The sequence below is a fragment of the Ursus arctos genome, unplaced genomic scaffold, assembly GCF_023065955.2.
Source record: "Ursus arctos isolate Adak ecotype North America unplaced genomic scaffold, UrsArc2.0 scaffold_11, whole genome shotgun sequence".
In the NCBI taxonomy this organism is placed as follows: Eukaryota; Metazoa; Chordata; class Mammalia; order Carnivora; family Ursidae; genus Ursus; species Ursus arctos.
This window is the reverse complement of record NW_026622775.1, coordinates 58,231,195-58,247,705: the sequence shown is the minus strand read 5'-3', so window position 1 is coordinate 58,247,705 and position 16,511 is coordinate 58,231,195. Positions and strand designations below refer to the sequence as shown.

Here is a 16,511-nt window from a genome sequence, read left to right as displayed (position 1 = left end):
ACTTTTTAAAAAGTTACAGTTCTTCTGAAGAGATTGGGGTGAATTAATGATGCATGCATAAAAATAGAAGCATATGAAAATTGGGACAATTAATAAGACTAGACGGGATAAAAAACAATGTACAAGAAATAAATTATAATTATAGCACACTATTTGATTCAGGTATGAACACTCTTAACTAAACACTGGTTTAACTAAAATTGGTGTCGTAACTCTACCAAAGGTTGCGGGAAAGGGTGGAAAAAGATCATTAAATACACATTTTATATAATAGGAAAACAATAGATAAAAAACAAAATGAAAAAAAATCAAGCAACAGTAATACACACATGCTATCTACAAATATAGATGCATATAACAGAGTAAAGATAAAATATTGACATTGTTGCCCCTGGGTATCAGAAAGTACAAGTAGAGGGAAATGGGCTAGGAGGTTGCTAGTCACCATTATAGGCTTTATGTTATGATTACATTTACATTATTTACAAATATTACTTCATATAAAAAAATAAATCTCAAATAAAGTTCCTTATACATTCTTGGCAGTTACCAGCACTCCAGCAAGGTGTGTTAGCATCACGAGAAAATTTTATGACAGCAGAGGAATCAGGTTAAAGCAGATCATCTGAAACGGTGCTTTAATAAAGGCTATCTGAGGATTTGCTACACTAATACCTCTTCTTATCTGTATCAGTGCTTCTCACAGACCGGCAGCGTCAGCATCACCTGGGAACTTGTTAGAAATACAATTCCCTGGTCCCAACTCATGCCTCTTAAATCAGAAACTTTGAGAAAAGACAGACACAGAAATCTATGTTTTAACAAGTTCTCCAGGTGATTCTAAGGCTTGCTATAGTTCGAGAACCACTAATCCATATGAATAGGAAAGCGATGCGATTATCACATTAAGAAAACATGTCAGACTTATTCACAAAACATGCGCCATGATCTACTGAAGAATCTTTTTTTCTTCCCCAGGGCTGATGACCAATATAAAGATTAAGTGTGTCTGCATCCTTTTCACCTGCCAGAAAGGTAGGTGAATAAACCTACATCAGTCCCAGTACATTTATATAGAACTGCCCTGGTTCTGACAGCTCCATCCAGGAAATGACCCATCAGTATTCTGACCTTTCCTTTCACATGAGCAGTCTCCAGCACCCAGATCAATTTGCTTCTCTCCTGGGTTATACCATGTGTCCTCCCTATGATTACAGTAGTACAGATCCATTATCTCTGACCTTGTAAAATAAATATAATGAGTATCGTACCTTCATGAGGCATGCATTGCAGACCCATCATTCAGTCGGCCATTTATTTGTGAGCATCTTTTGTTTTTCACCTTGCAGACTTTTTATTCATTGCAGTGTCACTACACTACAAATAATTGACTTGTAAAAATTACCAGGGATGGCAGAGACTGAATCCATTAAGTAGAAACCATATGCAATAGGGCTGAATCCCGGAGCCTACTGAAAGATAATATACTTGAGAACGGGTCAAGAGAAAATGTTTCCAAGAGTAAAACATGACTTGTAGACAATGAGTTTACCAAAGGTAGCTAACTGAAACACTTTCTGGGCTCAAAAATGTAGCACGAATGGGCAAAAAACTCAAGTGTGCCACTCTAGGAATGGATAGATTCTTGGGTTATCTAACTACTACATTTAACTAGTGAATAATCTTAAAATATGTCTCAGGGGCTGTCTGCAAAATCCAGGTGAATAAAATATCTTGCCCCTGCCTCTAAATTAGAGTAGTTTTATATGTTATATATACAGATAGTGATGACATTGAAAAGACACATTTGTAAATCTCTATGAAGAAAAGATTGTCTGTATCCTAAAACCTATCTTAGGTTTTATAAATCAGCAACCAACGGGCTTTTATTCTTACAATCAACCATAAAGCTACCACTATACTTGCTCCTTAGAAGACAATGTGGTGTAGCAGAAGTACCCTGGATCCAGGGCCAGAAGACATAAATAAAAATATTTTGAAACCATGTGCAGGAAATCTACATTCCCTTTATGTCCCTCAGTTATGAAATATGTGAGATTCATATATGGAATTAGGATAATAAAAATAATATCTACCTTGCCCACCCTAAAAGGTTTTTAAAGTAGTAAATCCGATAAAGCATGTGAAAGCTCTTGGCTTATCCAAAAGTGACATAGAAATGCCAGTTGTTTTCGCCATCTAGGCTATTTTTTATGGATATTTGAGTTATTTGCATTGCTCTTGAAACATTAGAACACAGTTGCAAGGTAAAATTTATACACCTTTAAACAAATACTAACGTATCTGAGCCAAACTCTATGACAGTAGATGTTAATAGCATATAGAGATGGGTGTGAAACCTTATAATGGGTGTAAGTTTCTAAGCCACATGGAAGATGTTCTAAGCTAATAGAACACTACGAAAAAAGCAGTATAATGGATGGTATGGTTGGGGAAAGGGAGATGAGGAACACTTCTCCTTCTACAATTTTATCCTTATGTGAGTCAGATTATGAGCTGGAGTTCAGAAGTGTTGAGGTCACATAATTAAAAGGCTTCAAGATCACATGTCTAATAAGGGCTAAACTAGAATATGAACTAAGTCTGCCTTTAAATCTTATGAATTACTAAAAATAAACAAATGTGGAGATTTTTATGATTCTCTCATTATTCATTTATTCAAACTTTACTGTATAAAGTCATTCAAGTATATTAGAAAATAAAACTAGAGAGATAAGATGAAGCCAAAAAAATTCATACAGTTCCGACTTTATACACTGAGTCACAGGGAATCATTAAAACCTCTCAAACTGAAGAGTAATACAATGAAATGTTATGCAAATGTTAGTTTTGCTGTTCTAACATCCTCTTTCCTCCTGAGTTTGAACCCAACTACAGAACACGCAGTGGGCCTAGAATAATCTACAGAGAAAGTTCTGCATTTTTATATACTCACAAACATATTGATGAGTTAGTGTCAGAACATAAAATCATTTTTTTTACTGGACAGAAATCTCGTTCTTTACGTTCTGTATAAATTCTCAGATGTGATATCGTTAACATAATTCCAAGATACTAATTAAATGAAATAAAATAAAATAAAATAAGCCTTGAGCTGGTATCAATCACTGAAACCTCATCTCCCTGTCAATTTTGTAAAAATGGAGTCTGAAGGGGAGTTGAGAACTCAAACATATGAAGCAGGAAGGAGGCTGTACTAAGGAGTTCCACCTGTATTTTTAGATTTTAAAATTTTTCAACAGAATCCGGAAATCTGAGTTGCTATATAAAATATCTTAGTTTTAAAATGTTAAACAAATTCAAATATTTACAAAATACATTGTATAAGGTTATGTCTTCCAATATCCAGGCTACAGTTACCATTCCTGAATCCATGCCAGACTTATGCCATGATCTTAATCTTGACCTCACTCGGTTGCCTTAGAAATTGATGGCACTGTCTTTTATCTGCTGTGAAATTGGCTGAGATTACCAAGACCTTGAGCATAGAAACCTATCCTCTGTATTTGTATTGGTATCTCAACTCCTGAGAGCAGAGAATGATTTTTCATGTATCATTTTAATAAAACTCATATAGTCTCTCTGCGAGGCGGCTGTGTAGATCATTATAACTGAAGACAAACACTGAGGCAAGACGGGTGAGGAAATCGGCAAGAGTGAAAAAGTCAGAGAAAGAGTAAGTTCTGGTAAATGGTAACTAAACAGAGCTCTGTTTTTTTGTTTTTTTTGGTTGTTGTTTTGTTTTGTTTTGCTTTTTAAAGATTTTATTTATTTATTTGACAGAGGGAGAGACAGCGAGCGAGAGAGGGAACACAAGCAGGGGGAGTGGGAGAGGAAGAAGCAGGTTCCCAGCAGAGGAGCCCGATATTGGGATCGATCCCAGGACTCTGGGACCACGCCCTGAGCCAAAGGCAGACGCTTAACCCAGGCACCCCCTTTTTTGTTTTTTTTTGAGCATGAAAAAGGCAAAACAATTGAGTGGCTTGATGCTCAGCACCCCAGATAAGATCATTTCTTCCTTATGATAAAGTTACATTGATCACACAACTTGCAGAATGAAATTGTGTCATATAGTAATGGTTATTTTTATTATACAGATTCCGGTATGGAATTCATTTGCAAAGAAATAAGAAAGGATACTATCATACTTATGTTATAGTAATATCAACATTTTATTTTAAGTAACTATATTCATGTAATACAAGGAACACACAATTTGAGAGTTCTACTAACATCTTCTGCTTCCTGTTCCAATCTCTCTGAAACTATTTTTAATGAGATTTTCATTCTTTGATCAGTGGGAAGATTTAAACATTTTGTTTGCAAAGGCAAAGGTCACAGATCCTCATTTTATGATTTCTTGGAGTGTTTGTGAAGAATTTCTGAAGCGGCCTCCTTATTTAGATCAGACACATGTCTGGGTAGCTGAAAAAGAAAGAAAGAAAAAAAATTGTGTTTTAATTTTCTTCCCCACATTGTTACTTCATAAATTTCATTAACCTTATAACCAGAACTAATTGTCAGTAAACAGAAGTTTCTGTTAGCAACCAGAGAGATCAGTAGCAAACTATTCTCCTGTGAATAGAGGACAATACTGTTAAGAGTAATTTGTTTGTTTGTTTTAGTTAAAGAAAATAACTGTTAAGTGTTTGATAAAAGCTTCCTTGGTATTAAACAGGGGTAAGAACCCAGCAGTACCCATAATCCAGCTGACGTACTATATTTTTGTTTTAGCACACAAGGTAGAATAGTTGTGTTAGTGACCCTCAAAATTACTATAATTTTTACTTTTTTCCATCACAACAGAAACATGTTAACTCAGCAGGAAAGCCCTCCTTATCCCTGATTGCCATGCAGCAGCATACCTTGGAGAAATATTCAGGAGATCAGCATCTTACAAAAATGTCAAATTTCCTGAGATTTTTTTTTCATCTCAAAGTATTCACTTTGTGATTCCTAAGGGGAAAGATTAAAAAAAAACAAAAAAAAGAAAAAAGAAAAGAAAAAAAAAGAAAGAAAGAAAAAAGAAAACTTAGTATAGAAGTGGACAGCCTTTCTGTGAAAATTTAAAAGCAAAGAAAGATCATGTCAAAAAAACATATTATATTAACCTTCAAGAATCACCTGGCCCCCTGGTGAAGGAGAATCCATACACTTGCAGTTTTCTGGGGGTATAAAGCCTGGGTTTCATGACCCCCTGAACTTTTCTTCAGAAGGACATCATATGGTGCCTCTAGAATTCCACCCTATCAATTCTTCAAGGAAAAAACATAGCATCCTCAGTTGTTCTCCAGAATCAATATTATCTTAAAATGTGACTCTATTTTCTTATTAATCTGAGCTCACTGTGCTATATCTAAAGGGAAACATATAACACAGAAAGATGAAATGAGGATTAGAGAGAAGTGAAGATCTTTTGTCATGGTAAGTATGATAGTGACAAGGAAACCAAAATAGAGTGTCAATTCTTTCTCCAAGTTGTATGTGTCACCTGGTGCTTTTATGTAACTACCAACAAAATAAACATCAGAATAGCACTAAACCCAGAATGACAACTGAGGATATAGAATTAGTTCATAATTAAGAAATGATTAGACTATTGCATGGCTTAGCCATCTATTTCAAACTCCTAAAATATCACTGTACAAACATATGCTGAATTCAGGCATTATTATCATTTTCATAATAACTAAAATCATCAATGCATCAACCATATGCGTGCAAATGTAGATAACCTCAACCTCAACGTTACCTTCAGGGCGGTCTTTTCTACTGTTAGAATTGTTGCAATTTTAAATGACCTTGATAGTGATAATTTTAAATTTTTATCTGAAGGAAATTTTCCTAAATGGTGAAGACAGCTGCAATATGCAAACTTCACACTGTTTTTGAGCCTGTCTGTCTTAACAGCTGAGTTGGTGTTTCAAGTTAGTTCAATCTTCAGGAAAATTTAGTAAAGGTAACATGGTGAAACATCAAAAATATAACAAATATTTATTGTCAGTTGTATCACAACCTAACAGATTTAAAAATAATGAATCATTGGTAAATCAGATTTATTGCTGAGAGATAGAGAGCAGAGGGTATTTTTCCATGTTCCCCTTCCACTAGCAGTATTTTAATGCTGGTATAATTTTATTGAATCTACCATTTAGCTGGTCAGTCCACAGGTATTTATTGAATGCCTGCTGTGACACTGAAAATATAATTGTCAGCCAGACAAAATTGTAGCCCTCGGGGACCTTATATTCTAGTAGGAGGAGGCATTCTTGAGCCAATATTAATTGAGCATCTACTATGTGCTTGGCTTCAACATAAGCATTTGAGACCTATCAGTGATTAATGCAAAGAAAGATTCATGTCCTTGAGGACTTTACATTCTAGAAAGGTGATATTTTTAAAAATACATAATAAACAAGTGAACTTTTTAAGATTGCCTTCAATGAGGTCTTCTATACTTTATTAATTTAAGTAGTGGGGAATGTGGGGGAAGGTAGGGGACAGAGATGAGTTGAGTTCAGGACACACTGAATTTAAGGTGCCTAAGACCTAGAAAAAGGGATACCCGGTAGGTAATTGGATTTACTGGTCAAATGAGCAATAATATTTTTCCCACTGGAAAATTTCACTCTAAAAATTATGCAAAGTATTTTATCTGAATATAGAGACCTATTCTTATGTGGATGGGCAAACATCTTTTCAGTCAGAATTGCCAATGCTTTTGAATATCCAAACCAGGTTGCTTGTAATGGTATTGATTACCTAGCATAAGTATAATTTGTCTGCAGTGTTTGGTGGAGGAAGGGAATTTCCACTTCTTTAAATACCAAATGATAAAATGTCAGTACTTGACAAGTAGAAGAGAAAGCACTTAAAATCTAAATCTTAAAAGGGTCTTGGATCATGACTTTCACACCTAATTATTTCAAATACCAGCAAAGATGTTTTCCAAGCTCTTAATTTAGAGTATCTTATTCAACAAATTGTATACATGAAAGACAATAGATCATTGTGTTTTCCTGGTATCCACTCTGTACTCTGAAAATAATTTACTTACGGGAAGCAACTTTGATTGTTATAATTATAGCTTTTAGTCAAAAGATTTTAAAATTAGAACTAAATTTAAAACACACTATTTTATGGGGCATAGATATGAGATTGAATAGTTTATTATTAAATTTGCAAAAAGATTTGTCTGCATTTGGTCATGAAACAAAACAAAGATCCGCATAGTGTTTATCATTTCTGTGTTAAGGGTGTGAAGTGCACAACGATGTAATTTATTCTACTTTACTGCCTTCGGTATCTTGAAAAGTACTAATGAAGGCGATATTTCATATTAATAGTAAGTATAGATATCAAGGAGTAAGAATTCAATAAACTATTTTGCTTTTATAATTAGGATTACTCTTTTATCTATATGCTTTAAGAATAGATGGCCAACACACACTTGTATAATCTGAGATACTTTCTGATTGCAAAGTGATCTAATCTATAAAGGTGACTTTGGCTAAATTCTTTATCATACATCTTTCTACTATCCCAAATATCTGAAATGGATAATTTCTGACTCTTTAGAGAGATAAAGTAATTAGTGGTTAAGAGCACAAATTTCAGTGTCTCACTTTCTTACTCTATAAAATGGGAATAATACAACTTATCCCACATATTTGTAAAATGAAGATAAGATTTACCTGTAAAATAGCCATCATAGTACTTAGGACACGGGAAATGTACATAAATACACACGTACATATTCAACTGATGGAGAACTTAATTATATTTTCAATTTTAATATAAAAATCACAGATTTTCAAATTAATATTTTGTCATATAGAATAAAGCTAGTATAGAATAACTTAATGTAAAAATCAGTAACCTTATATATCTAGGACAATATATTGCTTCCAAAGTCTTGAATATTCTGGTCTTCCCAACTGTTATAAACATTTAGACCTTTTTTTTTTTTTAAGATTTATTTATTTATATATTTGACAGAGAGACAGCCAGAGAGAGAGGGAACACAAGCAGAGGGAGTGGGAGAGGAAGAAGCAGGCTCACAGTGGAGGAGCCCGATGCCAGGCTCGATCCCATAACGCCGGGATCATGCCCTGAGCCGAAGGCAGACGCTTAACGACTGAGCCACCCAGGCGCCCCAGCATTTAGACCTTTAAAATTTCTCTAATATAACTACTCAAAAAGTGAATTGTAAAAAATGACTGTAAGGGATTTCCGGTTTCAACTTCGGCCTATGAAGAGTTTGAAAGTTGTCACCCTTGTCCTTACTACAAGAATGAAGCTGAGCAAACTTTTCTTGGATCCATCAGAGAATTGAGGTTTCAAGGGAAACGATCGCCCAGAAATTTAGAGAGACAGGCAAACAGAAAAATCCACAGCCAAGATCTCTTTACTTGGAGCAGAAGATGCAGGAGCCATAAACAAGTAATAATTAAATAATAACTTTGATGAATTGATAGAAACTAAGTATGGACTATCATGATTGGATTTCAAGTCCCTGGATTTAGAAGTCCCCATCCTTTCTTGGGTTTTACTTCCAGGAAAGAAGGTATCATGTCATTATGTTGAAAAGCCATAAAGATCCCCTCACGGCTCTGTTGGAAAAGAAAAGCAACATGTGCAAAATATGCCTAGAGTGTTCTCCATAACAAATACCTACTCTCCAGGGAAAAGAGTGACTGACTACCAGACACTTATCCAACTTGGGGAAAGGACATTTCTTTTCTTTTTTATTTTTTTTTTTTTAAGATTTTATTTATTTATTTGAGAGAAAGAGAGAACAAGCAAGAGAACACAGGCAGAGGGAGAAGCAGAGGGAGAGGAGAAGCAGGCTCCTTGCTGAGCAGGAAGCCCAATGCTGAGCTCGATACCAGGACCCTGAGATGAGGACCTGAGCCGAAGGCAGACGCTTAACCTACTGAGCCACCAAGGCAACTCAGGAAAGGGCATTTCCCTGAGGAGTCCAGTCTACTCTTTCTTGTATCACGTAACAGGAAGCTAAGAAAGCCTTGTGAAAGTCACATTCCAGGGAAAGGCACACTAAAAGACTGGGATTTAATTATGAGGTTATAGGACACTTGCTTCCCCCTATATCTTACTGCCATACCAACAGGGATCAAGTGTAATAACTGGATCATAGTTGAAAGACATGGTTCTACCTAAACAGCAATTTTCTCAGGGAAGCCCAAAGACAGAGGAGAGACCAAAACAGGGAACAGGGACATAGAGGAACTTGAAGTTCCTGGCCTGTGCAGCTGCAGCAAACATTAAATACAACCCAATTCCTAGCCACACAAACGCAAAACCTGGTAGTAAAGAGATATTTATCTCACTTCCTATTGTCTTATATACTGTGTCTGGCTTTTGACAAAAAAAATTAAAAGGTATCCCAAAGGGCTAAAAACAACAACAACAACAACAAAAACAGCAGCAGAGGTCTGAAAAAAAGCAAGCATCAGAACCAGACCCAGATATAACATAGATTTTTGAATTATCAGAAACTGAATTTAAAGAGCTCTTAAGAGTTCTAATGGGAAAAGCAGACAATATGCCAGAATACATAGGAAATGTAAATAAAGGTGGAAACTCTAGGAAGGAATCAAAGGGAAATGCTAGAAATCAAAACGATTAATAGAAGTGAAGAATGTCTTTGAATCTCATCAATAGAATGGACATGGTCAGAAAAGAATCAGTGGGGGTAAAGCTATATGGAGACTTCCACAACTGACATTCAAAGAGAAAAAAAATAATGAGAAAAAAGAAAGAAAGAAAAGTAACAACTGAACTATGGGAGAAAAAGTATTTGAATTAATAATCACTGAGAATTTTCCAAAATTAATGACAGATACCAAACAAAAGATCAAAGAAGTAGCAGAAGAAAGGAACAAAAAGGACAAATACCCCAAAATCTATACCTATGATATCATATTCAAACTTCGGAAGACTGAAGATAAAGAGAAAATCTTTTAAAAAGCCAGAGCAGGGAATGCCTGGGTGTCTCAGTTGGTTAGGCGTCTGTCTTCAGCTCAGGTCATGATCCCAGGGTCCTGGGATAAAGCCCACATTGGGCTCCTTGCTCAGTGGGGAGTCTGCTTCTCCCTCTGCCTGTTGCTCCCCCTGTTGTGCGCTCCTGGTCTCTTTCTCTGACAAATAAATAAAATCTGAAAAAAACAACAAAAAAAAAACAAACCAAACCAAACCAAACCGAACAAAAAACCCAGAGCAGGAGTGCAGGGTAAAAATTCTATGCCCAGTTCCAATGGGTGTTGATTTTTCCCCACATCCAGCAATTCTCCAACACCAGCTGGGAGTCCCACAGTTCAACTCAATTCTGATACTATCTCCCCAGAGATAGCACCAATTCCACAGGTTAAGGGTTCAGTCCTACATGAATGCCCCTCACTTCCAGATGTCAATTACAAGCCCAAGTGCTTCTGACCCACTGGCTAGAAATCAGAGGTTCCTACACTTTTTCCTTGGGTTGATTAATTTGCTAGTGTAGCTCACAGAGCTCAGGAAAGCCATTTACTTACCAGATTACTGATTTATTTCAAAGAATATTAAAGGATATAAATCAATAGCCAGATGAAGAGATACACAGGGCAAGTACCAAACAAAAAGTTTCTGTCCCCATGGAGTTTGGAGCCCAGCATGGTGGCATGTAGAAGCATTCTGGTTCATTAACCTGAAGCTCCTCAAACTCCCTCTTTTTGAGTTTTTATGAGGCTTCATTACATCAGCACGACAGATTAAATCACTGGCCCTCGTGATTTATTCAACTTCCAGCCCCTTTCCTCTTCCTGGAAATCAGGGAGTGGGACCGAAACTCCAACCCTCTATTTGTTTTTTGTTTTTGTTTTTTTTTTTTTAAAGATTTTATTTATTTATTTGACAGAAATAGAGACAGCCAGCGAGAGAGGGAACACAAGCAGGGGGAGTGGGAGAGGAAGAAGCAGGCTCATAGCGGAAGAGCCTGATGTGGGGCTCGATCCCGTAACGCTGGGAATCACGCCCTGAGCCGAAGTCAGACGCCCAACCGCTGTGCCACCCAGGCGCCCCCCAACCCTCTATTTGTTATTGGTTCCCCTGGCAACCAGCCCCCATTCTTTGGTGCTTTCTAAAAAAAAAAAAAAAAAATTAAAGACTTCATTTATTTGAGAGAGAGAGAGAAATTGAACACAAGCAGGTGGAGAGGCAGAGGGAGAGGGAGAAGCAGACTCCCCGCTGAGCAGGGAGCCCAGTGCAGGGCTCATCCCAGGATCCTGAGATCATGATCTGAGATGAATGCAGACAATGGCTTAACCAACTGAGCCACCCAGGTGCACCTCTTTGGTGCTTTCCAAAAGTCACCTCATTAACATAAATTTGGTTGTGGTGTACAGGGGCTTGCTGTGAATGACATGACACCCATTTCACCTTTATGGCTCTGAAGTGTCTTCAGGAACCGAGGACAAAATATTATAACAAAAGATGCTCCCATTGTTCTTACCACTCAGGAAATTCCAACGGTATTAGGAGCTATGAGCCAGGAACCATGGGAAAGACCAAATATATATGAGAAATACATATATCATATCTGAATGATCTAACATATATTTCTTATAAATCACAATATCACAAAGGAGTTTGGCAACATCTTACCTACAGAGGAACAGGGATAAGACTTTTCTCTAAACGTCTTTTTTGGTCAGAAGCCATGAGAGCAAGGAGAAAAGGGGGTGAAATACTAAAAGTATTAAAAGAAAAAGAAAAAAAGAAACACCAACATAAAATTCAATCTCCAGTGAAATTATTTTCCAGAGATGAAGAAGAAATAATGACTTTTTCGTACAAACAAAAACTGAGGAAATTCAATGCCAATAGATCTGCCCAGGAAGAACCGTTAAAAGAAGTTCTTCGGACAGATGGAAAATGATATAGTAAAGAAACTCAAATTTGCATAAAGGAAGGAAGAACATCAGAACAGGAATAAATTAGGGTAATTTTTTCCCCTTATTTTTGATTGCTCTAAGAAATAATGGTTTAAAATATTAAAAGTAATGTATTGGGTAAATATGGCATATGGATGTGAAACAAATGATAGCCATATCATAAGGGAAAGGAGGGGAGAATTGAGAATAGTCCATTATAAGAATCTCGAAGTACATACAAAGCAGTATACCGTTGTTTAAATGTGGATAAAGATTACTTAAAAATTAATAATGTAAACTCTAGGACAACTAATAAAAATTTTAGGTAGACCTGATCTCTAAGACAGGGAATAAATTGAATTATATTAAATAATCAAAACTATAGAAAGTAGAAAGGAAATGGAAAATTACTGCAACAGACAGAAAACAAAACATGGTAAATATATCAATAATCACTATGAATAATTTGAATACACCAATTAAATGACAGACTGTGAGCAGGAAATCTCTGCAACTTCCTAGCAATTTTTCTGCAAATCTAAGATTACCTTAACCGATAATGCACATAAATAAATAAGTGTATGAATGAGTGAACAAAAATTAATCAATTAATTAATTAATAGGCAAACCAACCAACCAGCTAAACATAGAAGCAAAAATTAACAACAAATACAGACAACAATGAAGATAATTCAAAGGGACACAAGAACCAACTGCAACTCTTCCCAAATAACCAAAGCTAAAACAACGTGAACACAAAGTAAAGAAGATAATATCAGATTATAACACAATATACTCATTAAATGTCCATGAGACCATACTGATATAAATCAATTACTGAATAAGTGCATAAAGTGCAAAGAGACAAATATCTGTGTAGAATTCCAAATTATTTATATAGATTTCCCACCCTCAAGTGGGTGGAACATACCTCTCCACTCCGTAAGTGTTAGCATAGTGGCTTTGTTCCAAGGAGTACAGTATGAAGGGGTGGGGGCTGGAGGTAAGAATTTTACAGTGGGAGAAACCTGACAAACATGCTTTTAGGCAGATGATGAAGGCCAACACACATTGATTTAATAAATCTTATCAATTGTGGTATTGGTATGTAGTCATACCGAATGTGGTACTGAAAAATAGTGATATTTTGTACCCTTGATATGATCTCATGAACATGGAACCTTACCTCAATGCTCCTCCTCCCTAAAATCCATAACCCTAGTCTAATTATGAGATAAACAGCAGAGAGTTCCCAATAGAGGGCCATTTTACAAAATACCTAACCAGTACTTCTCAAAACTCTCAAGGTCATCAATAATAAGGGAAGTATGAGAAATTGTCGCAACCAAGAGAAGCCTAAGGAGACATGCTGACTAAATGTAATGTGGTACTCCAGAATGCATGCTGGCACAGTAAAAAGCCATTAGGTAAAAAATTAAGTAAATATTAATACAGTATGGACTTTAGTTAATAAGAATAGATCGATATTGTTTCACTAATTGTAATAAATGAATCCTGCTAATGTAAGATGTTAGTAATAGGAGAAACTGCTCTGGGGTTATGAGAACTCTGTGTACTCTCTGCGATATTTCTGCATATCTAAAACTGTTATAAACCTAAAGTTTGTTTTTAAAATGACCATAAGTCTTTTTAGCATTAATTTTGGAATTTTAGCAATACTTACACTTTTTATATTATTAAATCTATCCATACGCTGAACTGCATACTTCTCTTTTCAATTCATGGCACTGTTGTCAAAATTTCTCATTCTGTACTGTGATGTATATTGGCATAATTAATAACTATGAAGTGAATAATGGGAAAAGATGGCATTGGCTTTCTCTGTGTTGTACTAGTTTGCATTTAGATGATGATAAACTATTCATTTTAATTATTTTTATTTACTTACTTGTCTTGATACCATTTAACATTCTGATGTACCAAAGAACCTTTTTGCCAGCTTGACCGGGAAACAGAAATCCATTCAGCAAAATGAATTTGCGGAAGGGCAAATATAAATTTGAATAAAATGAAAATTAAACCAGCAAGCTCTAGACTCTATTTATTAAACCTGTGAATAAGTAAATGAAAGAGTCTTACTAATAGAATTCCTTATTTTGATCCTAAGTTATCATGCCCACGTTAAAAAAAGAGAGAGAGAGAAGTATGTTTATTTCATTGAGTTACAATTATGGTCATCTGTTAAAACACTGGAGGCTTTGTTTGTCAGTTTGTCCTTGTTTTCCCTTGTGTGTATATAGTTGCTATGAATCAATAAAATGTAGCATTAAAATAAATGAAGGCTGTTACTATTTTTTAAATGTCTGGTCTTCATTTTTTTTTTTTTTTTGACCAGTGACCTTGGATTCTCCCTCTTTAGAAAGAGAGTCAGAAAGCATAATTTTTCAAATGGGATCTCTTAAATTATATCACATTGATGCTTTTAGGGGGACTCATTAAGATCTATCTCCCCACGGACTTAGGTAGCACCTTAATACTCTGAGCTTGCAATAGGTAATTTCTAGAATACTAAAACATCTCATCGTGAGAGATAGCTTGGATCAAAATTTATCTTTGCAACTTTGCAACATGTAAGATTATGAGATTATTTGTGAATTTTGAGACATGTAATCATACAGAAAAATGAAATCACGTTAGTAACAACTTGACCAAACCTTCTCCTTTGGTAACTAGACAACCTTGTAACAGCTTTTTTTTCTAGAATAGACAGTAGAAACAAGAAAAATTAAAAAAAAAAAAAAAAAGAACTCAAGAATTTCTGTTGTCTAATGTTTTTCATGTATTTTGAGCAATTATGTATGCTTGAAAAAACCTTTCTTTTTGTGTCTTCCTGTAATTTTCACACAAAGCTAAAAAGAATAAATTCTTTCTTCTACATAAAAGCCATCTAATTATTGGAAGTTAATGGTTCTTCAGTTTTTCATGCAGACAGGATTACCAGAGACTTCGTCATCCTTGTCAATCTGCATGTATTAAGAACCATTCTCATCTGTGGTATCCAGGTAGGGTCTGACCGAACCAAGAAGAGGCAAATCTAACTTCTTTTTTTTTTTTAAAGATTTTATTTATTTATTTGACAGAGAGACAGCCAGTGAGAGAGGGAACACAGCAGGAGAGTGGGAGAGGAAGAAGCAGGCTCCCAGCGGAGGAGCCTGATGTGGGACTCAATCCGGGAACGCCGGGATCACGCCCTGAGCCAAAGGCAGACGCTTAAGAACTGCACTACCCAGGAGCCCCCAAATCTAACTTCTTGTTCTGAAACCAGTATTTCTGCCAAAGTAGCCATGAGGGACACTCCATGTTCTCATCTATAATTTTTTTAATATAATTATGTTTTATGGTCATAAAGGTGAAATAATTCACAAAGCCTCCAGGCTTTGTGGAGTATTAACAATATACCATCACAATTCTCACTAATGCTCTTCAGAAAACTACTAAATGGTGCAAATGTGAGAAGGCCCTTCAGCAGGCTCGGGTCTGTTGAAATTCAGACATTTCTTGAAGTTTAGTCATATTTTTGCAATGTTTCCAGGTTCGTAATGAAAAGATTTTGTTTCATTTAGTTATGCTTTAGGAACTCAGTGTTTTTATTTTATTTCTTAAGTTTTATTTTGTTTTATTTTATTTTATTTTATTTTTTTTTTTTTAAAGATTTTATTTATTTATTCGACAGAGATAGACACAGCCAGAGAGAGAGGGAACACAAGCAGGGGGAGTGGGAGAGGAAGAAGCAGGCTCATAGAGGAAGAGCCTGATGTGGGGCTCGATCCCGGATCGCCAGGATCACGCCCTGAGCCGAAGGCAGACGCTTAACCGCTGTGCCACCCAGGCGCCCCTGTTTTATTTTATTTTTATTAAAAAGTTTTATTTACTTATTTGAGAGAGAGAGAGTGTGAGAGAGAGAGAGAGAGAGACCACAAGCCAGGGGGAGAAGCAGAGGGAGAGGGAGAAGCAGACTCCCTTCTGAGCAGAGAGCCAGAGGAGGGGCTGGTCCCCAGGACCCTGGGATCATGACCTGAGCAGAAGGCAGACTCTTAACTGACTGAACCACCCAGGCACCCCAGGAACTCGGTATTTTTAGTAATACATTGATTGTATATCAATTTTTTTGGCACTCCAGAAATTCCAGTTCTGCTATACGATTCTTGATTTTATATTTAGAGCGATGATTGATTTACTAAATTAATTAAATATGGAAAGAAAATAGAAAACAAGTACAAAAGGATAATTTTCATAACCTTAAATTTACTGAGGAAAACAAGACAGTATCGTTTAAGGTCAGTCTCCAATGATAGTCCAATGTCCAACATGTACAGGTCAGGGGTCCTACTCCGTAGTGCTCTTGAGCTCCTGCGTGATATCCAAATGATATCAACAGGGGTTGCACAAAGAACTAAAATATCATAATCCAACTAATTATGGCCTTTCATTAATACTTAGTTTCTCAGTCTTTTATTCACTTAAATGGTGACTGTCCCCTTTAAGAATTGGAGAAAACTCTAAAAAGCATGGGGTTCAGGAAAACCTCTATAAATAATACAG

At 36.0% G+C, this 16,511-nt stretch overlaps 1 protein-coding gene across 1 annotated transcript in view; it reads right to left on the bottom strand.

The window, feature by feature from the left end:
- Nucleotides 1-16,511, bottom strand: part of GALNTL6 (polypeptide N-acetylgalactosaminyltransferase like 6) — a 1,130,868-nt gene that overhangs the window by 730,339 nt on the left and 384,018 nt on the right. The window lies entirely within an intron of this gene.